The sequence below is a fragment of the Ambystoma mexicanum genome, unplaced genomic scaffold (genome assembly GCF_040938575.1).
Source record: "Ambystoma mexicanum isolate Mex_15411 unplaced genomic scaffold, UKY_AmexF1_1 Mex_scaf1, whole genome shotgun sequence".
NCBI classification, from domain to species: Eukaryota; Metazoa; Chordata; class Amphibia; order Caudata; family Ambystomatidae; genus Ambystoma; species Ambystoma mexicanum.
Genome location: NW_027182324.1, coordinates 1,908,781 through 1,935,711, shown reverse-complemented (window position 1 = coordinate 1,935,711; position 26,931 = coordinate 1,908,781). Strand labels below are relative to the sequence as shown.

The window sequence follows — 26,931 nt, the reverse complement described above, 5'->3', positions numbered from 1 at the left end:
GTTTACTAGACAGGCGCTTTAACCAACTAAGCCACAGCACCTTTTTTGCATCTGGTCTCCTTTCCTTCCTCATGTAATCATTTAGAAGTGAAATCCACTTTTTTAAGGCTGGGCTTCTGTTGCAATATAACTTTTCAAAATGTTTTCCAATTGACTGAAACTCCATTGCACAAAACGAGCATGTCATTAATCGTCGATTTAGAGTGGACTGCATTGCCCAGTGTGTGCATTGAGGAGCACATGTTCGTCTTTACTGGGGAGCAAGTTTGCACTCATGAATGTGGCAAAACATTCAAATCCGTAAGTGGGTGAACATTAAAGTCCTAGATGCTGCAAATCTCTATATCTGGATACGTAATGACTGAAAAAAGTTATGTCTCCAGTGTCAAAATGTGTGTAATGCACTAGTAATTCATTTCCTTTATTGACCAGTGAGGTAGCCATGTATGGAGGTGCTGTAGAGTGAAAATCAAGTTTCAAATGGGCAGTGATCCCTGTGCCTGGATAGCTCAGTCGGTAGAGCATCAGACTTTTAATCTGAGGGTCCAGGGTTCAAGTCCCTGTTCAGGCGTATCTTTGCTTCTTTTACAAAAAATTTAGCAGGAAATATGAATTGCTCATTCTAATATGTGCTATTTCTGATGGCATCGCAACCTTGGGCAATATGACTCTAAGGTAGTGGAGTCCAGAATTCTTGGATGCTTTGCCAACATTTCAAGCCTGACTGTGCTTCTAAATAGCATGAAATAACAATCTTTGTACAAAGTTTTAATATTGGGGAGACAGATTGGTCGAAAAAAAAGCAGACAGGCGCTGCTGAGATTCGAACTCAGGATCTCCAGTTTAGTAGAGAGGCGCTTTAACCAACTAAGCCACAAAACCTCTTTGGCATCTGATCTCCTGTCCTTCCTCATGTAATCATTTAGAAGTGAAATCCACTTTTTTTAAGGCTGGGCTTCTGTTGCAATATAACTTTACAAAATGTTTTCCAATTGACTGAAACTCCAATGCACAAAACGAGCATGTCATTAATCGTTGATTTAGAGTGGACTTCATTGCCCAGTGTGTGTATTGAGGAGCACATGTTCGCCTTTACTGGGGAGCAATTTTGCACTCATGAATGTGGCAAAACATTCAAATCCGTAAGTGGGTGAACATTAAAGTCCTAGATGCTGCAAATCTCTATATCTGGATACGGAATGACTGAAAAAAGTTATGTCTCCAGTGTCAAAATGTGTGTAATGCACTAGTAATTCATTTCCTTTATTGACCAGTGAGGTAGCCATGTATGGAGGTGCTGTAGAGTGAAAATCAAGTTTCAAATGGGCAGTGATCCTTGTGCCTGGATAGCTCAGTCGGTAGAACATCAGACTTTTAATCTGAGGGTCCAGGGTTCAAGTCCCTGTTCAGGCGTACCTTTGCTTCTTTTACAAAAAATTAAGCAGGAAATATGAATTGCTCATTCTAATATGTGCTATTTCTGATGGCATCGCAACCTTGGGCAATATGATTCTAAGGTAGTGGAGTCCAGAGTTCTTGGATGCTTTGCCAACATTTCAAGCCTGACTGTGCTTCTAAATAGCATGAAATAGCAATCTTTGTACAAAGTTTTAATATTGGGGAGACAGATTGGTCGAAAAAAAAGCAGACAGGCGCTGCTGAGATTCGAACTCAGGATCTCCTGTTTACTAGACAGGCGCTTTAACCAACTAAGCCACAGCACCTTTTTTGCATCTGGTCTCCTTTCCTTCCTCATGTAATCATTTAGAAGTGAAATCCACTTTTTTAAGGCTGGGCTTCTGTTGCAATATAACTTTTCAAAATGTTTTCCAATTGACTGAAACTCCATTGCACAAAACGAGCATGTCATTAATCGTTGATTTAGAGTGGACTGCATTGCCCAGTGTGTGCATTGAGGAGCACATGTTCGCCTTTACTGGGGAGCAATTTTGCACTCATGAATGTGGCAAAACATTCAAATCCGTTAGTGGGTGAACATTAAAGTCCTAGATGCTGCAAATCTCTATATCTGGATACGGAATGACTGAAAAAAGTTATGTCTCCAGTGTCAAAATGTGTGTAATGCACTAGTAATTCATTTCCTTTATTGACCAGTGAGGTAGCCATGTATGGAGGTGCTGTAGAGTGAAAATCAAGTTTCAAATGGGCAGTGATCCTTGTGCCTGGATAGCTCAGTCGGTAGAGCATCAGACTTTTAATCTGAGGGTCCAGGGTTCAAGTCCCTGTTCAGGCGTACCTTTGCTTCTTTTACAAAAAATTAAGCAGGAAATATGAATTGCTCATTCTAATATGTGCTGTTTCTGATGGCATCGCAACCTTGGGCAATATGACTCTAAGGTAGTGGAGTCCAGAGTTCTTGGATGCTTTGCCAACATTTCAAGCCTGACTGTGCTTCTGAATAGCATGAAATAGCAATCTTTGTACAAAGTTTTAATATTGGGGAGAAAGATTGGTCGAAAAAAAAGCAGACAGGCGCTACTGAGATTCAAACTCAGGATCTCCTGTTTACTAGACAGGCGCTTTAACCAACTAAGCCACAGCACCTTTTTTGCATCTGGTCTCCTTTCCTTCCTCATGTAATCAATCAGAAGTGAAATCCACTTTTTTAAGGCTGGGCTTCTGTTGCAATATAACTTTTCAAAATGTTTTCCAATTGACTGAAACTCCATTGCACAAAACGAGCATGTCATTAATCGTCGATTTAGAGTGGACTGCATTGCCCAGTGTGTGCATTGAGGAGCACACGTTCGTCTTTACTGGGGAGCAAGTTTGCACTCATGAATGTGGCAAAACATTCAAATCCGTAAGTGGGTGAACATTAAAGTCCTAGATGCTGCAAATCTCTATATCTGGATACGGAATGACTGAAAAAAGTTATGTCTCCAGTGTCAAAATGTGTGTAATGCACTAGTAATTCATTTCCTTTATTGACCAGTGAGGTAGCCATGTATGGAGGTGTTGTAGAGTGAACATCAAGTTTCAAATGGGCAGTGATCCCTGTGCCTGGATAACTCAGTCGGTAGAGCATCAGACTTTTAATCTGAGGGTCCAGGGTTCAAGTCCCTGTTCAGGCGTACCTTTGCTTCTTTTACAAAAAATTAAGCAGGAAATATGAATTGCTCATTCTAATATGTGCTATTTCTGATGGCATCGCAACCTTGGGCAATATGACTCTAAGGTAGTGGAGTCCAGAATTCTTGGATGCTTTGCCAACGTTTCAAGCCTGACTGTGCATCTAAATAGCATGAAATAACAATCTTTGTACAAAGTTTTAATATTGGGGAGACAGATTGGTCGAAAAAAAAGCAGACAGGCGCTGCTGAGATTCGAACTCAGGATCTCCTGTTTACTAGACAGGCGCTTTAACCAACTAAGCCACAGCACCTCTTTTGCATCTGATCTCCTGTCCTTCCTCATGTAATCATTTAGAAGTGAAATCCACTTTTTTTAAGGCTGGGCTTCTGTTGCAATATAACTTTACAAAATGTTTTCCAATTGACTGAAACTCCATTGCACAAAACGAGCATGTCATTAATCGTCGATTTAGAGTGGACTGCATTGCCCAGTGTGTGCATTGAGGAGCACATGTTCGTCTTTACTGGGGAGCAAGTTTGCACTCATGAATGTGGCAAAACATTCAAATCCGTAAGTGGGTGAACATTAAAGTCCTAGATGCTGCAAATCTCTATATCTGGATAAGGAATGACTGAAAAAAGTTATGTCTCCAGTGTCAAAATGTGTGTAATGCACTAGTAATTCATTTCCTTTATTGACCAGTGAGGTAGCCATGTATGGAGGTGCTGTAGAGTGAAAATCAAGTTTCAAATGGGCAGTGATCCCTGTGCCTGGATAGCTCAGTCGGTAGAGCATCAGACTTTTAATCTGAGGGTCCAGGGTTCAAGTCCCTGTTCAGGCGTATCTTTGCTTCTTTTACAAAAAATTTAGCAGGAAATATGAATTGCTCATTCTAATATGTGCTATTTCTGATGGCATCGCAACCTTGGGCAATATGACTCTAAGGTAGTGGAGTCCAGAATTCTTGGATGCTTTGCCAACGTTTCAAGCCTGACTGTGCTTCTAAATAGCATGAAATAACAATCTTTGTACAAAGTTTTAATATTGGGGAGACAGATTGGTCGAAAAAAAAGCAGACAGGCGCTGCTGAGATTCGAACTCAGGATCTCCAGTTTACTAGACAGGCGCTTTAACCAACTAAGCCACAGCACCTCTTTTGCATCTGATCTCCTGTCCTTCCTCATGTAATCATTTAGAAGTGAAATCCACTTTTTTTAAGGCTGGGCTTCTGTTGCAATATAACTTTACAAAATGTTTTCCAATTGACTGAAACTCCATTGCACAAAACGAGCATGTCATTAATCGTCGATTTAGAGTGGACTGCATTGCCCAGTGTGTGCATTGAGGAGCACATGTTCGTCTTTACTGGGGAGCAAGTTTGCACTCATGAATGTGGCAAAACATTCAAATCCGTAAGTGGGTGAACATTAAAGTCCTAGATGCTGCAAATCTCTATATCTGGATAAGGAATGACTGAAAAAAGTTATGTCTCCAGTGTCAAAATGTGTGTAATGCACTAGTAATTCATTTCCTTTATTGACCAGTGAGGTAGCCATGTATGGAGGTGCTGTAGAGTGAAAATCAAGTTTCAAATGGGCAGTGATCCCTGTGCCTGGATAGCTCAGTCGGTAGAGCATCAGACTTTTAATCTGAGGGTCCAGGGTTCAAGTCCCTGTTCAGGCGTATCTTTGCTTCTTTTACAAAAAATTTAGCAGGAAATATGAATTGCTCATTCTAATATGTGCTATTTCTGATGGCATCGCAACCTTGGGCAATATGACTCTAAGGTAGTGGAGTCCAGAATTCTTGGATGCTTTGCCAACATTTCAAGCCTGACTGTGCTTCTAAATAGCATGAAATAACAATCTTTGTACAAAGTTTTAATATTGGGGAGACAGATTGGTCGAAAAAAAAGCAGACAGGCGCTGCTGAGATTCGAACTCAGGATCTCCAGTTTACTAGACAGGCGCTTTAACCAACTAAGCCACAGCACCTCTTTTGCATCTGATCTCCTGTCCTTCCTCATGTAATCATTTAGAAGTGAAATCCACTTTTTTTAAGGCTGGGCTTCTGTTGCAATATAACTTTACAAAATGTTTTCCAATTGACTGAAACTCCATTGCACAAAACGAGCATGTCATTAATCGTTGATTTAGAGTGGACTGCATTGCCCAGTGTGTGTATTGAGGAGCACATGTTCGCCTTTACTGGGGAGCAATTTTGCACTCATGAATGTGGCAAAACATTCAAATCCGTAAGTGGGTGAACATTAAAGTCCTAGATGCTGCAAATCTCTATATCTGGATACGGAATGACTGAAAAAAGTTATGTCTCCAGTGTCAAAATGTGTGTAATGCACTAGTAATTCATTTCCTTTATTGACCAGTGAGGTAGCCATGTATGGAGGTGCTGTAGAGTGAAAATCAAGTTTCAAATGGGCAGTGATCCTTGTGCCTGGATAGCTCAGTCGGTAGAGCATCAGACTTTTAATCTGAGGGTCCAGGGTTCAAGTCCCTGTTCAGGCGTACCTTTGCTTCTTTTACAAAAAATTAAGCAGGAAATATGAATTGCTCATTCTAATATGTGCTATTTCTGATGGCATCGCAACCTTGGGCAATATGATTCTAAGGTAGTGGAGTCCAGAGTTCTTGGATGCTTTGCCAACATTTCAAGCCTGACTGTGCTTCTAAATAGCATGAAATAGCAATCTTTGTACAAAGTTTTAATATTGGGGAGACAGATTGGTCGAAAAAAAAGCAGACAGGCGCTGCTGAGATTCGAACTCAGGATCTCCTGTTTACTAGACAGGCGCTTTAACCAACTAAGCCACAGCACCTTTTTTGCATCTGGTCTCCTTTCCTTCCTCATGTAATCATTTAGAAGTGAAATCCACTTTTTTAAGGCTGGGCTTCTGTTGCAATATAACTTTTCAAAATGTTTTCCAATTGACTGAAACTCCATTGCACAAAACGAGCATGTCATTAATCGTCGATTTAGAGTGGACTGCATTGCCCAGTGTGTGCATTGAGGAGCACATGTTCGTCTTTACTGGGGAGTAAGTTTGCACTCATGAATGTGGCAAAACATTCAAATCCGTAAGTGGGTGAACATTAAAGTCCTAGATGCTGCAAATCTCTATATCTGGATACGGAATGTCTGAAAAAAGTTATGTCTCCAGTGTCAAAATGTGTGTAATGCACTAGTAATTCATTTCCTTTATTGACCAGTGAGGTAGCCATGTATGGAGGTGCTGTAGAGTGAAAATCAAGTTTCAAATGGCAGTGATCCATCTGCCTGGATAGCTCAGTCGGTAGAGCATCAGACTTTTAATCTGAGGGTCCAGGGTTCAAGTCCCTGTTCAGGCGTACCTTTGCTTCTTTTACAAAAAATTAAGCAGGAAATATGAATTGCTCATTCTAATATGTGCTATTTCTGATGGCATCGCAACCTTGGGCAATATGATTCTAAGGTAGTGGAGTCCAGAGTTCTTGGATGCTTTGCCAACATATCAAGCCTGACTGTGCTTCTAAATAGCATGAAATAGCAATCTTTGTACAAAGTTTTAATATTGGGGAGACAGATTGGTCGAAAAAAAGCAGACAGGCGCTGCTGAGATTCGAACTCAGGATCTCCTGTTTACTAGACAGGCGCTTTAACCAACTAAGCCACAGCACCTTTTTTGCATCTGGTCTCCTTTCCTTCCTCATGTAATCATTTAGAAGTGAAATCCACTTTTTTAAGGCTGGACTTCTGTTGCAATATAACTTTTCAAAATGTTTTCCAATTGACTGAAACTCCATTGCACAAAACGAGCATGTCATTAATCGTCGATTTAGAGTGGACTGCATTGCCCAGTGTGTGCATTGAGGAGCACATGTTCGTCTTTACTGGGGAGCAAGTTTGCACTCATGAATGTGGCAAAACATTCAAATCCGTAAGTGGGTGAACATTAAAGTCCTAGATGCTGCAAATCTCTATATCTGGATACGTAATGACTGAAAAAAGTTATGTCTCCAGTGTCAAAATGTGTGTAATGCACTAGTAATTAATTTCCTTTATTGACCAGTGAGGTAGCCATGTATGGAGGTGCTGTAGAGTGAAAATCAAGTTTCAAATGGGCAGTGATCCCTGTGCCTGGATAGCTCAGTCGGTAGAGCATCAGACTTTTAATCTGAGGGTCCAGGGTTCAAGTCCCTGTTCAGGCGTATCTTTGCTTCTTTTACAAAAAATTTAGCAGGAAATATGAATTGCTCATTCTAATATGTGCTATTTCTGATGGCATCGCAACCTTGGGCAATATGACTCTAAGGTAGTTGAGTCCAGAATTCTTGGATGCTTTGCCAACATTTCAAGCCTGACTGTGCTTCTAAATAGCATGAAATAACAATCTTTGTACAAAGTTTTAATATTGGGGAGACAGATTGGTCGAAAAAAAAGCAGACAGGCGCTGCTGAGATTTGAACTCAGGATCTCCAGTTTACTAGACAGGCGCTTTAACCAACTAAGCCACAAAACCTCTTTGGCATCTGATCTCCTGTCCTTCCTCATGTAATCATTTAGAAGTGAAATCCACTTTTTTTAAGGCTGGGCTTCTGTTGCAATATAACTTTACAAAATGTTTTCCAATTGACTGAAACTCCAATGCACAAAACGAGCATGTCATTAATCGTTGATTTAGAGTGGACTTCATTGCCCAGTGTGTGTATTGAGGAGCACATGTTCGCCTTTACTGGGGAGCAATTTTGCACTCATGAATGTGGCAAAACATTCAAATCCGTAAGTGGGTGAACATTAAAGTCCTAGATGCTGCAAATCTCTATATCTGGATACGGAATGACTGAAAAAAGTTATGTCTCCAGTGTCAAAATGTGTGTAATGCACTAGTAATTCATTTCCTTTATTGACCAGTGAGGTAGCCATGTATGGAGGTGCTGTAGAGTGAAAATCAAGTTTCAAATGGGCAGTGATCCTTGTGCCTGGATAGCTCAGTCGGTAGAGCATCAGACTTTTAATCTGAGGGTCCAGGGTTCAAGTCCCTGTTCAGGCGTACCTTTGGTTCTTTTACAAAAAATTAAGCAGGAAATATGAATTGCTCATTCTAATATGTGCTATTTCTGATGGCATCGCAACCTTGGGCAATATGATTCTAAGGTAGTGGAGTCCAGAGTTCTTGGATGCTTTGCCAACATTTCAAGCCTGACTGTGCTTCTAAATAGCATGAAATAGCAATCTTTGTACAAAGTTTTAATATTGGGGAGACAGATTGGTCGAAAAAAAAGCAGACAGGCGCTGCTGAGATTCGAACTCAGGATCTCCTGTTTACTAGACAGGCGCTTTAACCAACTAAGCCACAGCACCTTTTTTGCATCTGGTCTCCTTTCCTTCCTCATGTAATCATTTAGAAGTGAAATCCACTTTTTTAAGGCTGGGCTTCTGTTGCAATATAACTTTTCAAAATGTTTTCCAATTGACTGAAACTCCATTGCACAAAACGAGCATGTCATTAATCGTCGATTTAGAGTGGACTGCATTGCCCAGTGTGTGCATTGAGGAGCACATGTTCGTCTTTACTGGGGAGCAAGTTTGCACTCATGAATGTGGCAAAACATTCAAATCCGTTAGTGGGTGAACATTAAAGTCCTAGATGCTGCAAATCTCTATATCTGGATACGGAATGACTGAAAAAAGTTATGTCTCCAGTGTCAAAATGTGTGTAATGCACTAGTAATTCATTTCCTTTATTGACCAGTGAGGTAGCCATGTATGGAGGTGCTGTAGAGTGAAAATCAAGTTTCAAATGGGCAGTGATCCTTGTGCCTGGATAGCTCAGTCGGTAGAGCATCAGACTTTTAATCTGAGGGTCCAGGGTTCAAGTCCCTGTTCAGGCGTACCTTTGCTTCTTTTACAAAAAATTAAGCAGGAAATATGAATTGCTCATTCTAATATGTGCTATTTCTGATGGCATCGCAACCTTGGGCAATATGACTCTAAGGTAGTGGAGTCCAGAGTTCTTGGATGCTTTGCCAACATTTCAAGCCTGACTGTGCTTCTAAATAGCATGAAACAGCAATCTTTGTACAAAGTTTTAATATTGGGGAGACAGATTGGTCGAAAAAAAAGCAGACAGGCGCTGCTGAGATTCGAACTCAGGATCTCCTGTTTACTAGACAGGCGCTTTAACCAACTAAGCCACAGCACCTTTTTTGCATCTGGTCTCCTTTCCTTCCTCATGTAATCATTTAGAAGTGAAATCCACTTTTTTAAGGCTGGGCTTCTGTTGCAATATAACTTTTCAAAACGTTTTCCAATTGACTGAAACTCCATTGCACAAAACGAGCATGTCATTAATCGTCGATTTAGAGTGGACTGCATTGCCCAGTGTGTGCATTGAGGAGCACATGTTCGTCTTTACTGGGGAGCAAGTTTGCACTCATGAATGTGGCAAAACATTCAAATCCGTAAGTGGGTGAACATTAAAGTCCTAGATGCTGCAAATCTCTATATCTGGATACGGATTGACTGAAAAAAGTTATGTCTACAGTGTCAAAATGTGTGTAATGCACTAGTAATTCATTTCCTTTATTGACCAGTGAGGTAGCCATGTATGGAGGTGCTGTAGAGTGAAAATCAAGTTTCAAATGGGCAGTGATCCCTGTGCCTGGATAGCTCAGTCGGTAGAGCATCAGACTTTTAATCTGAGGGTCCAGGGTTCAAGTCCCTGTTCAGGCGTATCTTTGCTTCTTTTACAAAAAATTTAGCAGGAAATATGAATTGCTCATTCTAATATGTGCTATTTCTGATGGCATCGCAACATTGGGCAATATGACTCTAAGGTAGTGGAGTCCAGAGTTCTTGGATGCTTTGCCAACATTTCAAGCCTGACTGTGCTTCTGAATAGCATGAAATAGCAATCTTTGTACAAAGTTTTAATATTGGGGAGACAGATTGGTCGAAAAAAAAGCAGACAGGCGCTGCTGAGATTCAAACTCAGGATCTCCTGTTTACTAGACAGGCGCTTTAACCAACTAAGCCACAGCACCTTTTTTGCATCTGGTCTCCTTTCCTTCCTCATGTAATCAATCAGAAGTGAAATCCACTTTTTTAAGGCTGGGCTTCTGTTGCAATATAACTTTTCAAAATGTTTTCCAATTGACTGAAACTCCATTGCACAAAACGAGCATGTCATTAATCGTCGATTTAGAGTGGACTGCATTGCCCAGTGTGTGCATTGAGGAGCACACGTTCGTCTTTACTGGGGAGCAAGTTTGCACTCATGAATGTGGCAAAACATTCAAATCCGTAAGTGGGTGAACATTAAAGTCCTAGATGCTGCAAATCTCTATATCTGGATACGGAATGACTGAAAAAAGTTATGTCTCCAGTGTCAAAATGTGTGTAATGCACTAGTAATTCATTTCCTTTATTGACCAGTGAGGTAGCCATGTATGGAGGTGCTGTAGAGTGAACATCAAGTTTCAAATGGGCAGTGATCCCTGTGCCTGGATAGCTCAGTCGGTAGAGCATCAGACTTTTAATCTGAGGGTCCAGGGTTCAAGTCCCTGTTCAGGCGTACCTTTGCTTCTTTTACAAAAAATTAAGCAGGAAATATGAATTGCTCATTCTAATATGTGCTATTTCTGATGGCATCGCAACCTTGGGCAATATGACTCTAAGGTAGTGGAGTCCAGAGTTCTTGGATGCTTTGCCAACATATCAAGCCTGACTGTGCTTCTAAATAGCATGAAATAGCAATCTTTGTACAAAGTTTTAATATTGGGGAGACAGATTGGTCGAAAAAAAGCAGACAGGCGCTGCTGAGATTCGAACTCAGGATCTCCTGTTTACTAGACAGGCGCTTTAACCAACTAAGCCACAGCACCTTTTTTGCATCTGGTCTCCTTTCCTTCCTCATGTAATCATTTAGAAGTGAAATCCACTTTTTTAAGGCTGGGCTTCTGTTGCAATATAACTTTTCAAAATGTTTTCCAATTGACTGAAACTCCATTGCACAAAACGAGCATGTCATTAATCGTCGATTTAGAGTGGACTGCATTGCCCAGTGTGTGCATTGAGGAGCACATGTTCGTCTTTACTGGGGAGCAAGTTTGCACTCATTAATGTGGCAAAACATTCAAATCCGTAAGTGGGTGAACATTAAAGTCCTAGATGCTGCAAATCTCTATATCTGGATACGGAATGACTGAAAAAAGTTATGTCTCCAGTGTCAAAATGTGTGTAATGCACTAGTAATTCATTTCCTTTATTGACCAGTGAGGTAGCCATGTATGGAGGTGCTGTAGAGTGAAAATCAAGTTTCAAATGGTAGTGATCCATCTGCCTGGATAGCTCAGTCGGTAGAGCATCAGACTTTTAATCTGAGGGTCCAGGGTTCAAGTCCCTGTTCAGGCGTACCTTTGCTTCTTTTACAAAAAATTAAGCAGGAAATATGAATTGCTCATTCTAATATGTGCTATTTCTGATGGCATCGCAACCTTGGGCAATATGACTCTAAGGTAGTGGAGTCCAGAGTTCTTGGATGCTTTGCCAACATTTCAAGCCTGACTGTGCTTCTAAATAGCATGAAACAGCAATCTTTGTACAAAGTTTTAATATTGGGGAGACAGATTGGTCGAAAAAAAAGCAGACAGGCGCTGCTGAGATTCGAACTCAGGACCTCCTGTTTACTAGACAGGCGCTTTAACCAACTAAGCCACAGCACCTTTTTTGCATCTGGTCTCCTTTCCTTCCTCATGTAATCATTTAGAAGTGAAATCCACTTTTTTAAGGCTGGGCTTCTGTTGCAATATAACTTTTCAAAATGTTTTCCAATTGACTGAAACTCCATTGCACAAAACGAGCATGTCATTAATCGTCGATTTAGAGTGGACTGCATTGCCCAGTGTGTGCATTGAGGAGCACATGTTCGTCTTTACTGGGGAGCAAGTTTGCACTCATGAATGTGGCAAAACATTCAAATCCGTAAGTGGGTGAACATTAAAGTCCTAGATGCTGCAAATCTCTATATCTGGATACGGAATGACTGAAAAAAGTTATGTCTCCAGTGTCAAAATGTGTGTAATGCACTAGTAATTCATTTCCTTTATTGACCAGTGAGGTAGCCATGTATGGAGGTGCTGTAGAGTGAAAATCAAGTTTCAAATAGGCAGTGATCCCTGTGCCTGGATAGCTCAGTCGGTAGAGCATCAGACTTTTAATCTGAGGGTCCAGGGTTCAAGTCCCTGTTCAGGCGTATCTTTGCTTCTTTTACAAAAAATTTAGCAGGAAATATGAATTGCTCATTCTAATATGTGCTATTTCTGATGGCATCGCAACCTTGGGCAATATGACTCTAAGGTAGTGGAGTCCAGAATTCTTGGATGCTTTGCCAACATTTCAAGCCTGACTGTGCTTCTAAATAGCATGAAATAACAATCTTTGTACAAAGTTTTAATATTGGGGAGACAGATTGGTCGAAAAAAAAGCAGAGAGGGGCTGTTGAGATTCGAACTCAGGATCTCCTGTTTACTAGACAGGCGCTTTAACCAACTAAGCCACACCACCTCTTTTGCATCTGATCTCCTTTCCTTCCTCATGTAATCATTTAGAAGTGAAATCCACTTTTTTTAAGGCTGGGCTTCTGTTGCAATATAACTTTACAAAATGTTTTCCAATTGACTGAAACTCCATTGCACAAAACGAGCATGTCATTAATCGTTGATTTAGAGTGGACTGCATTGCCCAGTGTGTGTATTGAGGAGCACATGTTCGCCTTTACTGGGGAGCAATTTTGCACTCATGAATGTGGCAAAACATTCAAATCCGTAAGTGGGTGAACATTAAAGTCCTAGATGCTGCAAATCTCTATATCTGGATACGGAATGACTGAAAAAAGTTATGTCTCCAGTGTCAAAATGTGTGTAATGCACTAGTAATTCATTTCCTTTATTGACCAGTGAGGTAGCCATGTATGGAGGTGCTGTAGAGTGAAAATCAAGTTTCAAATGGGCAGTGATCCCTGTGCCTGGATAGCTCAGTCGGTAGAGCATCAGACTTTTAATCTGAGGGTCCAGGGTTCAAGTCCCTGTTCAGGCGTATCTTTGCTTCTTTTACAAAAAATTTAGCAGGAAATATGAATTGCTCATTCTAATATGTGCTATTTCTGATGGCATCGCAACCTTGGGCAATATGACTCTAAGGTAGTGGAGTCCAGAGTTCTTGGATGCTTTGCCAACATTTCAAGCCTGACTGTGCTTCTAAATAGCATGAAACAGCAATCTTTGTACAAAGTTTTAATATTGGGGAGACAGATTGGTCGAAAAAAAAGCAGACAGGCGCTGCTGAGATTCGAACTCAGGATCTCCTGTTTACTAGACAGGCGCTTTAACCAACTAAGCCACAGCACCTTTTTTGCATCTGGTCTCCTTTCCTTCCTCATGTAATCAATCAGAAGTGAAATCCACTTTTTTAAGGCTGGGCTTCTGTTGCAATATAACTTTTCAAAATGTTTTCCAATTGACTGAAACTCCATTGCACAAAACGAGCATGTCATTAATCGTCGATTTAGAGTGGACTGCATTGCCCAGTGTGTGCATTGAGGAGCACATGTTCGTCTTTACTGGGGAGCAAGTTTGCACTCATGAATGTGGCAAAACATTCAAATCCGTAAGTGGGTGAACATTAAAGTCCTAGATGCTGCAAATCTCTATATCTGGATACGGAATGACTGAAAAAAGTTATGTCTCCAGTGTCAAAATGTGTGTAATGCACTAGTAATTCATTTCCTTTATTGACCAGTGAGGTAGCCATGTATGGAGGTGCTGTAGAGTGAAAATCAAGTTTCAAATGGGCAGTGATCCCTGTGCCTGGATAGCTCAGTCGGTAGAGCATCAGACTTTTAATCTGAGGGTCCAGGGTTCAAGTCCCTGTTCAGGCGTACCTTTGCTTCTTTTACAAAAAATTAAGCAGGAAATATGAATTGCTCATTCTAATATGTGCTATTTCTGATGGCATCGCAACCTTGGGCAATATGACTCTAAGGTAGTGGAGTCCAGAGTTCTTGGATGCTTTGCCAACATATCAAGCCTGACTGTGCTTCTAAATAGCATGAAATAGCAATCTTTGTACAAAGTTTTAATATTGGGGAGACAGATTGGTCGAAAAAAAAGCAGACAGGCACTGCTGAGATTCGAACTCAGGATCTCCTGTTTACTAGACAGGCGCTTTAACCAACTAAGCCACAGCACCCTTTTTGCATCTGGTCTCCTTTCCTTCCTCATGTAATCATTTAGAAGTGATAGCCTGGATAGCTCAGTCGGTAGAGCATCAGACTTTTAATCTGAGGGTCCAGGGTTCAAGTCCCTGTTCAGGTGTACCTTTGCTTCTTTTACAAAAAATGAAGCAGGAAATATGAATTGCTCATTCTAATATGTGCTGTTTCTGATGGCATCGCAACCTTGGGCAATATGACTCTAAGGTAGTGGAGTCCAGAGTTCTTGGATGCTTTGCCAACATTTCAAGCCTGACTGTGCTTCTAAATAGCATGAAATAGCAGTCTTTGTACAAAGTTTTAATATTGGGGAGACAGATTGGTCGAAAAAAAAGCAGACAGGCGCTGCTGAGATTCAAACTCAGGATCTCCTGTTTACTAGACAGGCGCTTTAACCAACTAAGCCACAGCACCTTTTTTGCATCTGGTCTCCTTTCCTTCCTCATGTAATCAATCAGAAGTGAAATCCACTTTTTTAAGGCTGGGCTTCTGTTGCAATATAACTTTTCAAAATGTTTTCCAATTGACTGAAACTCCATTGCACAAAACGAGCATGTCATTAATCGTCGATTTAGAGTGGACTGCATTGCCCAGTGTGTGCATTGAGGAGCACATGTTCGTCTTTACTGGGGAGCAAGTTTGCACTCATGAATGTGGCAAAACATTCAAATCCGTAAGTGGGTGAACATTAAAGTCCTAGATGCTGCAAATCTCTATATCTGGATACGGAATGACTGAAAAAAGTTATGTCTCCAGTGTCAAAATGTGTGTAATGCACTAGTAATTCATTTCCTTTATTGACCAGTGAGGTAGCCATGTATGGAGGTGCTGTAGAGTGAAAATCAAGTTTCAAATGGGCAGTGATCCTTGTGCCTGGATAGCTCAGTCGGTAGAGCATCAGACTTTTAATCTGAGGGTCCAGGGTTCAAGTCCCTGTTCAGGCGTACCTTTGCTTCTTTTACAAAAAATTAAGCAGGAAATATGAATTGCTCATTCTAATATGTGCTATTTCTGATGGCATCGCAACCTTGGGCAATATGACTCTAAGGTAGTGGAGTCCAGAGTTCTTGGATGCTTTGCCAACATTTCAAGCCTGACTGTGCTTCTAAATAGCATGAAACAGCAATCTTTGTACAAAGTTTTAATATTGGGGAGACAGATTGGTCGAAAAAAAAGCAGACAGGCGCTGCTGAGATTCGAACTCAGGACCTCCTGTTTACTAGACAGGCGCTTTAACCAACTAAGCCACAGCACCTTTTTTGCATCTGGTCTCCTTTCCTTCCTCATGTAATCATTTAGAAGTGAAATCCACTTTTTTAAGGCTGGGCTTCTGTTGCAATATAACTTTTCAAAATGTTTTCCAATTGACTGAAACTCCATTGCACAAAACGAGCATGTCATTAATCGTCGATTTAGAGTGGACTGCATTGCCCAGTGTGTGCATTGAGGAGCACATGTTCGTCTTTACTGGGGAGCAAGTTTGCACTCATGAATGTGGCAAAACATTCAAATCCGTAAGTGGGTGAACATTAAAGTCCTAGATGCTGCAAATCTCTATATCTGGATACGGAATGACTGAAAAAAGTTATGTCTCCAGTGTCAAAATGTGTGTAATGCACTAGTAATTCATTTCCTTTATTGACCAGTGAGGTAGCCATGTATGGAGGTGCTGTAGAGTGAAAATCAAGTTTCAAATAGGCAGTGATCCCTGTGCCTGGATAGCTCAGTCGGTAGAGCATCAGACTTTTAATCTGAGGGTCCAGGGTTCAAGTCCCTGTTCAGGCGTATCTTTGCTTCTTTTACAAAAAATTTAGCAGGAAATATGAATTGCTCATTCTAATATGTGCTATTTCTGATGGCATCGCAACCTTGGGCAATATGACTCTAAGGTAGTGGAGTCCAGAATTCTTGGATGCTTTGCCAACATTTCAAGCCTGACTGTGCTTCTAAATAGCATGAAATAACAATCTTTGTACAAAGTTTTAATATTGGGGAGACAGATTGGTCGAAAAAAAAGCAGAGAGGGGCTGTTGAGATTCGAACTCAGGATCTCCTGTTTACTAGACAGGCGCTTTAACCAACTAAGCCACAGCACCTCTTTTGCATCTGATCTCCTTTCCTTCCTCATGTAATCATTTAGAAGTGAAATCCACTTTTTTTAAGGCTGGGCTTCTGTTGCAATATAACTTTACAAAATGTTTTCCAATTGACTGAAACTCCATTGCACAAAACGAGCATGTCATTAATCGTTGATTTAGAGTGGACTGCATTGCCCAGTGTGTGTATTGAGGAGCACATGTTCGCCTTTACTGGGGAGCAATTTTGCACTCATGAATGTGGCAAAACATTCAAATCCGTAAGTGGGTGAACATTAAAGTCCTAGATGCTGCAAATCTCTATATCTGGATACGGAATGACTGAAAAAAGTTATGTCTCCAGTGTCAAAATGTGTGTAATGCACTAGTAATTCATTTCCTTTATTGACCAGTGAGGTAGCCATGTATGGAGGTGCTGTAGAGTGAAAATCAAGTTTCAAATGGGCAGTGATCCCTGTGCCTGGATAGCTCAGTCGGTAGAGCATCAGACTTTTAATCTGAGGGTCCAGGGTTCAAGTCCCTGTTCAGGCGTACCTTTGCTTCTTTTACAAAAAATTAAGCAGGAAATATGAATTGCTCATTCTAATATGTGCTATTTCTGATGGCATCGCAACCTTGGGCAATATGACTCTAAGGTAGTGGAGTCCAGAGTTCTTGGATGCTTTGCCAACATATCAAGCCTGACTGTGCTTCTAAATAGCATGAAATAGCAATCTTTGTACAAAGTTTTAATATTGGGGAGACAGATTGGTCGAAAAAAAAGCAGACAGGCGCTGCTGAGATTCGAACTCAGGATCTCCTGTTTACTAGACAGGCGCTTTAACCAACTAAGCCACAGCACCTTTTTTGCATCTGGTCTCCTTTCCTTCCTCATGTAATCAATCAGAAGTGAAATCCACTTTTTTAAGGCTGGGCTTCTGTTGCAATATAACTTTTCAAAATGTTTTCCAATTGACTGAAACTCCATTGCACAAAACGAGCATGTCATTAATCGTCGATTTAGAGTGGACTGCATTGCCCAGTGTGTGCATTGAGGAGCACATGTTCGTCTTTACTGGGGAGCAAGTTTGCACTCATGAATGTGGCAAAACATTCAAATCCGTAAGTGGGTGAACATTAAAGTCCTAGATGCTGCAAATCTCTATATCTGGATACGGAATGACTGAAAAAAGTTATGTCTCCAGTGTCAAAATGTGTGTAATGCACTAGTAATTCATTTCCTTTATTGACCAGTGAGGTAGCCATGTATGGAGGTGCTGTAGAGTGAAAATCAAGTTTCAAATGGGCAGTGATCCCTGTGCCTGGATAGCTCAGTCGGTAGAGCATCAGACTTTTAATCTGAGGGTCCAGGGTTCAAGTCCCTGTTCAGGCGTACCTTTGCTTCTTTTACAAAAAATTAAGCAGGAAATATGAATTGCTCATTCTAATATGTGCTATTTCTGATGGCATCGCAACCTTGGGCAATATGACTCTAAGGTAGTGGAGTCCAGAGTTCTTGGATGCTTTGCCAACATATCAAGCCTGACTGTGCTTCTAAATAGCATGAAATAGCAATCTTTGTACAAAGTTTTAATATTGGGGAGACAGATTGGTCGAAAAAAAAGCAGACAGGCACTGCTGAGATTCGAACTCAGGATCTCCTGTTTACTAGACAGGCGCTTTAACCAACTAAGCCACAGCACCCTTTTTGCATCTGGTCTCCTTTCCTTCCTCATGTAATCATTTAGAAGTGATAGCCTGGATAGCTCAGTCGGTAGAGCATCAGACTTTTAATCTGAGGGTCCAGGGTTCAAGTCCCTGTTCAGGTGTACCTTTGCTTCTTTTACAAAAAATGAAGCAGGAAATATGAATTGCTCATTCTAATATGTGCTGTTTCTGATGGCATCGCAACCTTGGGCAATATGACTCTAAGGTAGTGGAGTCCAGAGTTCTTGGATGCTTTGCCAACATTTCAAGCCTGACTGTGCTTCTAAATAGCATGAAATAGCAGTCTTTGTACAAAGTTTTAATATTGGGGAGACAGATTGGTCGAAAAAAAAGCAGACAGGCGCTGCTGAGATTCGAACTCAGGATCTCCTGTTTACTAGACAGGCGCTTTAACCAACTAAGCCACAGCACCTTTTTTGCATCTGGTCTCCTTTCCTTCCTCATGTAATCAATCAGAAGTGAAATCCACTTTTTTAAGGCTGGGCTTCTGTTGCAATATAACTTTTCAAAATGTTTTCCAACTGACTGAAACTCCATTGCACAAAACGAGCATGTCATTAATCGTCGATTTAGAGTGGACTGCATTGCCCAGTGTGTGCATTGAGGAGCACATGTTCGTCTTTACTGGGGAGCAAGTTTGCACTCATGAATGTGGCAAAACATTCAAATCCGTAAGTGGGTGAACATTAAAGTCCTAGATGCTGCAAATCTCTATATCTGGATACGGAATGACTGAAAAAAGTTATGTCTCCAGTGTCAAAATGTGTGTAATGCACTAGTAATTCATTTCCTTTATTGACCAGTGAGGTAGCCTTGTATGGAGGTGCTGTAGAGTGAAAATCAAGTTTCAAATGGGCAGTGATCCTTGTGCCTGGATAGCTCAGTCGGTAGAGCATCAGACTTTTAATCTGAGGGTCCAGGGTTCAAGTCCCTGTTCAGGCGTACCTTTGCTTCTTTTACAAAAAATTAAGCAGGAAATATGAATTGCTCATTCTAATATGTGCTATTTCTGATGGCATCGCAACCTTGGGCAATATGACTCTAAGGTAGTGGAGTCCAGAGTTCTTGGATGCTTTGCCAACATTTCAAGCCTGACTGTGCTTCTAAATAGCATGAAATAGCAATCTTTGTACAAAGTTTTAATATTGGGGAGACAGATTGGTCGAAAAAAAAGCAGACAGGCGCTGCTGAGATTCAAACTCAGGATCTCCTGTTTACTAGACAGGCGCTTTAACCAACTAAGCCACAGCACCTTTTTTGCATCTGGTCTCCTTTCCTTCCTCATGTAATCATTTAGAAGTGAAATCCACTTTTTTAAGGCTGGGCTTCTGTTGCAATATAACTTTTCAAAATGTTTTCCAATTGACTGAAACTCCATTGCACAAAACGAGCATGTCATTAATCGTCGATTTAGAGTGGACTGCATTGCCCAGTGTGTGCATTGAGGAGCACATGTTCGTCTTTACTGGGGAGCAAGTTTGCACTCATGAATGTGGCAAAACATTCAAATCCGTAAGTGGGTGAACATTAAAGTCCTAGATGCTGCAAATCTCTATATCTGGATACGGAATGACTGAAAAAAGTTATGTCTCCAGTGTCAAAATGTGTGTAATGCACTAGTAATTCATTTCCTTTATTGACCAGTGAGGTAGCCATGTATGGAGGTGCTGTAGAGTGAAAATCAAGTTTCAAATAGGCAGTGATCCCTGTGCCTGGATAGCTCAGTCGGTAGAGCATCAGACTTTTAATCTGAGGGTCCAGGGTTCAAGTCCCTGTTCAGGCGTATCTTTGCTTCTTTTACAAAAAATTTAGCAGGAAATATGAATTGCTCATTCTAATATGTGCTATTTCTGATGGCATCGCAACCTTGGGCAATATGACTCTAAGGTAGTGGAGTCCAGAGTTCTTGGATGCTTTGCCAACATTTCAAGCCTGACTGTGCTTCTAAATAGCATGAAACAGCAATCTTTGTACAAAGTTTTAATATTGGGGAGACAGATTGGTCGAAAAAAAAGCAGACAGGCGCTGCTGAGATTCGAACTCAGGATCTCCTGTTTACTAGACAGGCGCTTTAACCAACTAAGCCACAGCACCTTTTTTGCATCTGGTCTCCTTTCCTTCCTCATGTAATCAATCAGAAGTGAAATCCACTTTTTTAAGGCTGGGCTTCTGTTGCAATATAACTTTTCAAAATGTTTTCCAATTGACTGAAACTCCATTGCACAAAACGAGCATGTCATTAATCGTCGATTTAGAGTGGACTGCATTGCCCAGTGTGTGCATTGAGGAGCACATGTTCGTCTTTACTGGGGAGCAAGTTTGCACTCATGAATGTGGCAAAACATTCAAATCCGTAAGTGGGTGAACATTAAAGTCCTAGATGCTGCAAATCTCTATATCTGGATACGGAATGACTGAAAAAAGTTATGTCTCCAGTGTCAAAATGTGTGTAATGCACTAGAAATTCATTTCCTTTATTGACCAGTGAGGTAGCCATGTATGGAGGTGCTGTAGAGTGAAAATCAAGTTTCAAATGGGCAGTGATCCCTGTGCCTGGATAGCTCAGTCGGTAGAGCATCAGACTTTTAATCTGAGGGTCCAGGGTTCAAGTCCCTGTTCAGGCGTACCTTTGCTTCTTTTACAAAAAATTAAGCAGGAAATATGAATTGCTCATTCTAATATGTGCTATTTCTGATGGCATCGCAACCTTGGGCAATATGACTCTAAGGTAGTGGAGTCCAGAGTTCTTGGATGCTTTGCCAACATATCAAGCCTGACTGTGCTTCTAAATAGCATGAAATAGCAATCTTTGTACAAAGTTTTAATATTGGGGAGACAGATTGGTCGAAAAAAAAGCAGACAGGCACTGCTGAGATTCGAACTCAGGATCTCCTGTTTACTAGACAGGCGCTTTAACCAACTAAGCCACAGCACCCTTTTTGCATCTGGTCTCCTTTCCTTCCTCATGTAATCATTTAGAAGTGATAGCCTGGATAGCTCAGTCGGTAGAGCATCAGACTTTTAATCTGAGGGTCCAGGGTTCAAGTCCCTGTTCAGGTGTACCTTTGCTTCTTTTACAAAAAATGAAGCAGGAAATATGAATTGCTCATTCTAATATGTGCTGTTTCTGATGGCATCGCAACCTTGGGCAATATGACTCTAAGGTAGTGGAGTCCAGAGTTCTTGGATGCTTTGCCAACATTTCAAGCCTGACTGTGCTTCTAAATAGCATGAAATAGCAGTCTTTGTACAAAGTTTTAATATTGGGGAGACAGATTGGTCGAAAAAAAAGCAGACAGGCGCTGCTGAGATTCGAACTCAGGATCTCCTGTTTACTAGACAGGCGCTTTAACCAACTAAGCCACAGCACCTTTTTTGCATCTGGTCTCCTTTCCTTCCTCATGTAATCAATCAGAAGTGAAATCCACTTTTTTAAGGCTGGGCTTCTGTTGCAATATAACTTTTCAAAATGTTTTCCAATTGACTGAAACTCCATTGCACAAAACGAGCATGTCATTAATCGTCGATTTAGAGTGGACTGCATTGCCCAGTGTGTGCATTGAGGAGCACATGTTCGTCTTTACTGGGGAGCAAGTTTGCACTCATGAATGTGGCAAAACATTCAAATCCGTAAGTGGGTGAACATTAAAGTCCTAGATGCTGCAAATCTCTATATCTGGATACGGAATGACTGAAAAAAGTTATGTCTCCAGTGTCAAAATGTGTGTAATGCACTAGTAATTCATTTCCTTTATTGACCAGTGAGGTAGCCTTGTATGGAGGTGCTGTAGAGTGAAAATCAAGTTTCAAATGGGCAGTGATCCTTGTGCCTGGATAGCTCAGTCGGTAGAGCATCAGACTTTTAATCTGAGGGTCCAGGGTTCAAGTCCCTGTTCAGGCGTACCTTTGCTTCTTTTACAAAAAATTAAGCAGGAAATATGAATTGCTCATTCTAATATGTGCTATTTCTGATGGCATCGCAACCTTGGGCAATATGACTCTAAGGTAGTGGAGTCCAGAGTTCTTGGATGCTTTGCCAACATTTCAAGCCTGACTGTGCTTCTAAATAGCATGAAATAGCAATCTTTGTACAAAGTTTTAATATTGGGGAGACAGATTGGTCGAAAAAAAAGCAGACAGGCGCTGCTGAGATTCAAACTCAGGATCTCCTGTTTACTAGACAGGCGCTTTAACCAACTAAGCCACAGCACCTTTTTTGCATCTGGTCTCCTTTCCTTCCTCATGTAATCATTTAGAAGTGAAATCCACTTTTTTAAGGCTGGGCTTCTGTTGCAATATAACTTTTCAAAATGTTTTCCAATTGACTGAAACTCCATTGCACAAAACGAGCATGTCATTAATCGTCGATTTAGAGTGGACTGCATTGCCCAGTGTGTGCATTGAGGAGCACATGTTCGTCTTTACTGGGGAGCAAGTTTGCACTCATGAATGTGGCAAAACATTCAAATCCGTAAGTGGGTGAACATTAAAGTCCTAGATGCTGCAAATCTCTATATCTGGATACGGAATGACTGAAAAAAGTTATGTCTCCAGTGTCAAAATGTGTGTAATGCACTAGTAATTCATTTCCTTTATTGACCAGTGAGGTAGCCATGTATGGAGGTGCTGTAGAGTGAAAATCAAGTTTCAAATAGGCAGTGATCCCTGTGCCTGGATAGCTCAGTCGGTAGAGCATCAGACTTTTAATCTGAGGGTCCAGGGTTCAAGTCCCTGTTCAGGCGTATCTTTGCTTCTTTTACAAAAAATTTAGCAGGAAATATGAATTGCTCATTCTAATATGTGCTATTTCTGATGGCATCGCAACCTTGGGCAATATGACTCTAAGGTAGTGGAGTCCAGAATTCTTGGATGCTTTGCCAACATTTCAAGCCTGACTGTGCTTCTAAATAGCATGAAATAACAATCTTTGTACAAAGTTTTAATATTGGGGAGACAGATTGGTCGAAAAAAAAGCAGAGAGGGGCTGTTGAGATTCGAACTCAGGATCTCCTGTTTACTAGACAGGCGCTTTAACCAACTAAGCCACAGCACCTCTTTTGCATCTGATCTCCTTTCCTTCCTCATGTAATCATTTAGAAGTGAAATCCACTTTTTTTAAGGCTGGGCTTCTGTTGCAATATAACTTTACAAAATGTTTTCCAATTGACTGAAACTCCATTGCACAAAACGAGCATGTCATTAATCGTTGATTTAGAGTGGACTGCATTGCCCAGTGTGTGTATTGAGGAGCACATGTTCGCCTTTACTGGGGAGCAATTTTGCACTCATGAATGTGGCAAAACATTCAAATCCGTAAGTGGGTGAACATTAAAGTCCTAGATGCTGCAAATCTCTATATCTGGATACGGAATGACTGAAAAAAGTTATGTCTCCAGTGTCAAAATGTGTGTAATGCACTAGTAATTCATTTCCTTTATTGACCAGTGAGGTAGCCATGTATGGAGGTGCTGTAGAGTGAAAATCAAGTTTCAAATGGGCAGTGATCCCTGTGCCTGGATAGCTCAGTCGGTAGAGCATCAGACTTTTAATCTGAGGGTCCAGGGTTCAAGTCCCTGTTCAGGCGTATCTTTGCTTCTTTTACAAAAAATTTAGCAGGAAATATGAATTGCTCATTCTAATATGTGCTATTTCTGATGGCATCGCAACCTTGGGCAATATGACTCTAAGGTAGTGGAGTCCAGAGTTCTTGGATGCTTTGCCAACATTTCAAGCCTGACTGTGCTTCTAAATAGCATGAAACAGCAATCTTTGTACAAAGTTTTAATATTGGGGAGACAGATTGGTCGAAAAAAAAGCAGACAGGCGCTGCTGAGATTCGAACTCAGGATCTCCTGTTTACTAGACAGGCGCTTTAACCAACTAAGCCACAGCACCTTTTTTGCATCTGGTCTCCTTTCCTTCCTCATGTAATCAATCAGAAGTGAAATCCACTTTTTTAAGGCTGGGCTTCTGTTGCAATATAACTTTTCAAAATGTTTTCCAATTGACTGAAACTCCATTGCACAAAACGAGCATGTCATTAATCGTCGATTTAGAGTGGACTGCATTGCCCAGTGTGTGCATTGAGGAGCACATGTTCGTCTTTACTGGGGAGCAAGTTTGCACTCATGAATGTGGCAAAACATTCAAATCCGTAAGTGGGTGAACATTAAAGTCCTAGATGCTGCAAATCTCTATATCTGGATACGGAATGACTGAAAAAAGTTATGTCTCCAGTGTCAAAATGTGTGTAATGCACTAGTAATTCATTTCCTTTATTGACCAGTGAGGTAGCCATGTATGGAGGTGCTGTAGAGTGAAAATCAAGTTTCAAATGGGCAGTGATCCCTGTGCCTGGATAGCTCAGTCGGTAGAGCATCAGACTTTTAATCTGAGGGTCCAGGGTTCAAGTCCCTGTTCAGGCGTACCTTTGCTTCTTTTACAAAAAATTAAGCAGGAAATATGAATTGCTCATTCTAATATGTGCTATTTCTGATGGCATCGCAACCTTGGGCAATATGACTCTAAGGTAGTGGAGTCCAGAGTTCTTGGATGCTTTGCCAACATATCAAGCCTGACTGTGCTTCTAAATAGCATGAAATAGCAATCTTTGTACAAAGTTTTAATATTGGGGAGACAGATTGGTCGAAAAAAAGCAGACAGGTGCTGCTGAGATTCGAACTCAGGATCTCCTGTTTACTAGACAGGCGCTTTAACCAACTAAGCCACAGCACCTTTTTTGCATCTGGTCTCCTTTCCTTCCTCATGTAATCATTTAGAAGTGAAATCCACTTTTTTAAGGCTGGGCTTCTGTTGCAATATAACTTTTCAAAATGTTTTCCAATTGACTGAAACTCCATTGCACAAAACGAGCATGTCATTAATCGTCGATTTAGAGTGGACTGCATTGCCCAGTGTGTGCATTGAGGAGCACATGTTCGTCTTTACTGGGGAGCAAGTTTGCACTCATGAATGTGGCAAAACATTCAAATCCGTAAGTGGGTGAACATTAAAGTCCTAGATGCTGCAAATCTCTATATCTGGATACGTAATGACTGAAAAAAGTTATGTCTCCAGTGTCAAAATGTGTGTAATGCACTAGTAATTCATTTCCTTTATTGACCAGTGAGGTAGCCATGTATGGAGGTGCTGTAGAGTGAAAATCAAGTTTCAAATGGGCAGTGATCCCTGTGCCTGGATAGCTCAGTCGGTAGAGCATCAGACTTTTAATCTGAGGGTCCAGGGTTCAAGTCCCTGTTCAGGCGTATCTTTGCTTCTTTTACAAAAAATTTAGCAGGAAATATGAATTGCTCATTCTAATATGTGCTATTTCTGATGGCATCGCAACCTTGGGCAATATGACTCTAAGGTAGTGGAGTCCAGAATTCTTGGATGCTTTGCCAACATTTCAAGCCTGACTGTGCTTCTAAATAGCATGAAATAACAATCTTTGTACAAAGTTTTAATATTGGGGAGACAGATTGGTCGAAAAAAAAGCAGACAGGCACTGCTGAGATTCGAACTCAGGATCTCCAGTTTACTAGACAGGCGCTTTAACCAACTAAGCCACAAAACCTCTTTGGCATCTGATCTCCTGTCCTTCCTCATGTAATCATTTAGAAGTGAAATCCACTTTTTTTAAGGCTGGGCTTCTGTTGCAATATAACTTTACAAAATGTTTTCCAATTGACTGAAACTCCAATGCACAAAACGAGCATGTCATTAATCGTTGATTTAGAGTGGACTTCATTGCCCAGTGTGTGTATTGAGGAGCACATGTTCGCCTTTACTGGGGAGCAATTTTGCACTCATGAATGTGGCAAAACATTCAAATCCGTAAGTGGGTGAACATTAAAGTCCTAGATGCTGCAAATCTCTATATCTGGATACGGAATGACTGAAAAAAGTTATGTCTCCAGTGTCAAAATGTGTGTAATGCACTAGTAATTCATTTCCTTTATTGACCAGTGAGGTAGCCATGTATGGAGGTGCTGTAGAGTGAAAATCAAGTTTCAAATGGGCAGTGATCCCTGTGCCTGGATAGCTCAGTCGGTAGAGCATCAGACTTTTAATCTGAGGGTCCAGGGTTCAAGTCCCTGTTCAGGCGTATCTTTGCTTCTTTTACAAAAAATTTAGCAGGAAATATGAATTGCTCATTCTAATATGTGCTATTTCTGATGGCATCGCAACCTTGGGCAATATGACTCTAAGGTAGTGGAGTCCAGAGTTCTTGGATGCTTTGCCAACATTTCAAGCCTGACTGTGCTTCTAAATAGCATGAAACAGCAATCTTTGTACAAAGTTTTAATATTGGGGAGACAGATTGGTCGAAAAAAAAGCAGACAGGCGCTGCTGAGATTCGAACTCAGGATCTCCTGTTTACTAGACAGGCGCTTTAACCAACTAAGCCACAGCACCTTTTTTGCATCTGGTCTCCTTTCCTTCCTCATGTAATCAATCAGAAGTGAAATCCACTTTTTTAAGGCTGGGCTTCTGTTGCAATATAACTTTTCAAAATGTTTTCCAATTGACTGAAACTCCATTGCACAAAACGAGCATGTCATTAATCGTCGATTTAGAGTGGACTGCATTGCCCAGTGTGTGCATTGAGGAGCACATGTTCGTCTTTACTGGGGAGCAAGTTTGCACTCATGAATGTGGCAAAACATTCAAATCCGTAAGTGGGTGAACATTAAAGTCCTAGATGCTGCAAATCTCTATATCTGGATACGGAATGACTGAAAAAAGTTATGTCTCCAGTGTCAA

The 26,931-nt window shown here is 40.9% G+C and overlaps 31 non-coding genes across 31 annotated transcripts; 28 read left to right on the top strand and 3 right to left on the bottom strand.

Moving 5' to 3' along the window:
• Window positions 1-498: 498 nt before the first annotated feature.
• TRNAK-UUU (transfer RNA lysine (anticodon UUU)) lies at window positions 499-571 on the top strand. Its single transcript has one exon. It is a non-coding gene; the product is annotated as a tRNA-Lys (tRNA).
• A 1,610-nt stretch (window positions 572-2,181) lies between these two features.
• On the top strand, window positions 2,182-2,254 carry TRNAK-UUU (transfer RNA lysine (anticodon UUU)). The gene has a single exon. It is a non-coding gene; the product is annotated as a tRNA-Lys (tRNA).
• A 1,610-nt stretch (window positions 2,255-3,864) lies between these two features.
• On the top strand, window positions 3,865-3,937 carry TRNAK-UUU (transfer RNA lysine (anticodon UUU)). The gene has a single exon. It is a non-coding gene; the product is annotated as a tRNA-Lys (tRNA).
• A 769-nt stretch (window positions 3,938-4,706) lies between these two features.
• On the top strand, window positions 4,707-4,779 carry TRNAK-UUU (transfer RNA lysine (anticodon UUU)). Its single transcript has one exon. It is a non-coding gene; the product is annotated as a tRNA-Lys (tRNA).
• Window positions 4,780-5,548: 769 nt separating this feature from the next.
• Window positions 5,549-5,621, top strand: TRNAK-UUU (transfer RNA lysine (anticodon UUU)). The gene has a single exon. It is a non-coding gene; the product is annotated as a tRNA-Lys (tRNA).
• Window positions 5,622-6,388: 767 nt separating this feature from the next.
• TRNAK-UUU (transfer RNA lysine (anticodon UUU)) lies at window positions 6,389-6,461 on the top strand. Its single transcript has one exon. It is a non-coding gene; the product is annotated as a tRNA-Lys (tRNA).
• A 767-nt stretch (window positions 6,462-7,228) lies between these two features.
• On the top strand, window positions 7,229-7,301 carry TRNAK-UUU (transfer RNA lysine (anticodon UUU)). The gene has a single exon. It is a non-coding gene; the product is annotated as a tRNA-Lys (tRNA).
• A 769-nt stretch (window positions 7,302-8,070) lies between these two features.
• On the top strand, window positions 8,071-8,143 carry TRNAK-UUU (transfer RNA lysine (anticodon UUU)). Its single transcript has one exon. It is a non-coding gene; the product is annotated as a tRNA-Lys (tRNA).
• A 768-nt stretch (window positions 8,144-8,911) lies between these two features.
• TRNAK-UUU (transfer RNA lysine (anticodon UUU)) lies at window positions 8,912-8,984 on the top strand. Its single transcript has one exon. It is a non-coding gene; the product is annotated as a tRNA-Lys (tRNA).
• Window positions 8,985-9,752: 768 nt separating this feature from the next.
• TRNAK-UUU (transfer RNA lysine (anticodon UUU)) lies at window positions 9,753-9,825 on the top strand. The gene has a single exon. It is a non-coding gene; the product is annotated as a tRNA-Lys (tRNA).
• Window positions 9,826-10,593: 768 nt separating this feature from the next.
• Window positions 10,594-10,666, top strand: TRNAK-UUU (transfer RNA lysine (anticodon UUU)). Its single transcript has one exon. It is a non-coding gene; the product is annotated as a tRNA-Lys (tRNA).
• A 766-nt stretch (window positions 10,667-11,432) lies between these two features.
• TRNAK-UUU (transfer RNA lysine (anticodon UUU)) lies at window positions 11,433-11,505 on the top strand. The gene has a single exon. It is a non-coding gene; the product is annotated as a tRNA-Lys (tRNA).
• Window positions 11,506-11,742: 237 nt separating this feature from the next.
• Window positions 11,743-11,816, bottom strand: TRNAT-AGU (transfer RNA threonine (anticodon AGU)). Its single transcript has one exon. It is a non-coding gene; the product is annotated as a tRNA-Thr (tRNA).
• A 457-nt stretch (window positions 11,817-12,273) lies between these two features.
• On the top strand, window positions 12,274-12,346 carry TRNAK-UUU (transfer RNA lysine (anticodon UUU)). The gene has a single exon. It is a non-coding gene; the product is annotated as a tRNA-Lys (tRNA).
• Window positions 12,347-13,115: 769 nt separating this feature from the next.
• Window positions 13,116-13,188, top strand: TRNAK-UUU (transfer RNA lysine (anticodon UUU)). The gene has a single exon. It is a non-coding gene; the product is annotated as a tRNA-Lys (tRNA).
• A 768-nt stretch (window positions 13,189-13,956) lies between these two features.
• Window positions 13,957-14,029, top strand: TRNAK-UUU (transfer RNA lysine (anticodon UUU)). Its single transcript has one exon. It is a non-coding gene; the product is annotated as a tRNA-Lys (tRNA).
• Window positions 14,030-15,233: 1,204 nt separating this feature from the next.
• Window positions 15,234-15,306, top strand: TRNAK-UUU (transfer RNA lysine (anticodon UUU)). Its single transcript has one exon. It is a non-coding gene; the product is annotated as a tRNA-Lys (tRNA).
• A 237-nt stretch (window positions 15,307-15,543) lies between these two features.
• TRNAT-AGU (transfer RNA threonine (anticodon AGU)) lies at window positions 15,544-15,617 on the bottom strand. The gene has a single exon. It is a non-coding gene; the product is annotated as a tRNA-Thr (tRNA).
• A 457-nt stretch (window positions 15,618-16,074) lies between these two features.
• Window positions 16,075-16,147, top strand: TRNAK-UUU (transfer RNA lysine (anticodon UUU)). Its single transcript has one exon. It is a non-coding gene; the product is annotated as a tRNA-Lys (tRNA).
• A 769-nt stretch (window positions 16,148-16,916) lies between these two features.
• Window positions 16,917-16,989, top strand: TRNAK-UUU (transfer RNA lysine (anticodon UUU)). Its single transcript has one exon. It is a non-coding gene; the product is annotated as a tRNA-Lys (tRNA).
• A 768-nt stretch (window positions 16,990-17,757) lies between these two features.
• Window positions 17,758-17,830, top strand: TRNAK-UUU (transfer RNA lysine (anticodon UUU)). The gene has a single exon. It is a non-coding gene; the product is annotated as a tRNA-Lys (tRNA).
• A 1,204-nt stretch (window positions 17,831-19,034) lies between these two features.
• Window positions 19,035-19,107, top strand: TRNAK-UUU (transfer RNA lysine (anticodon UUU)). Its single transcript has one exon. It is a non-coding gene; the product is annotated as a tRNA-Lys (tRNA).
• Window positions 19,108-19,875: 768 nt separating this feature from the next.
• On the top strand, window positions 19,876-19,948 carry TRNAK-UUU (transfer RNA lysine (anticodon UUU)). The gene has a single exon. It is a non-coding gene; the product is annotated as a tRNA-Lys (tRNA).
• A 768-nt stretch (window positions 19,949-20,716) lies between these two features.
• On the top strand, window positions 20,717-20,789 carry TRNAK-UUU (transfer RNA lysine (anticodon UUU)). Its single transcript has one exon. It is a non-coding gene; the product is annotated as a tRNA-Lys (tRNA).
• A 1,204-nt stretch (window positions 20,790-21,993) lies between these two features.
• TRNAK-UUU (transfer RNA lysine (anticodon UUU)) lies at window positions 21,994-22,066 on the top strand. Its single transcript has one exon. It is a non-coding gene; the product is annotated as a tRNA-Lys (tRNA).
• Window positions 22,067-22,834: 768 nt separating this feature from the next.
• On the top strand, window positions 22,835-22,907 carry TRNAK-UUU (transfer RNA lysine (anticodon UUU)). Its single transcript has one exon. It is a non-coding gene; the product is annotated as a tRNA-Lys (tRNA).
• Window positions 22,908-23,676: 769 nt separating this feature from the next.
• Window positions 23,677-23,749, top strand: TRNAK-UUU (transfer RNA lysine (anticodon UUU)). Its single transcript has one exon. It is a non-coding gene; the product is annotated as a tRNA-Lys (tRNA).
• Window positions 23,750-24,517: 768 nt separating this feature from the next.
• On the top strand, window positions 24,518-24,590 carry TRNAK-UUU (transfer RNA lysine (anticodon UUU)). Its single transcript has one exon. It is a non-coding gene; the product is annotated as a tRNA-Lys (tRNA).
• A 236-nt stretch (window positions 24,591-24,826) lies between these two features.
• On the bottom strand, window positions 24,827-24,900 carry TRNAT-AGU (transfer RNA threonine (anticodon AGU)). Its single transcript has one exon. It is a non-coding gene; the product is annotated as a tRNA-Thr (tRNA).
• Window positions 24,901-25,357: 457 nt separating this feature from the next.
• On the top strand, window positions 25,358-25,430 carry TRNAK-UUU (transfer RNA lysine (anticodon UUU)). Its single transcript has one exon. It is a non-coding gene; the product is annotated as a tRNA-Lys (tRNA).
• Window positions 25,431-26,199: 769 nt separating this feature from the next.
• TRNAK-UUU (transfer RNA lysine (anticodon UUU)) lies at window positions 26,200-26,272 on the top strand. Its single transcript has one exon. It is a non-coding gene; the product is annotated as a tRNA-Lys (tRNA).
• Window positions 26,273-26,931: the final 659 nt, after the last annotated feature.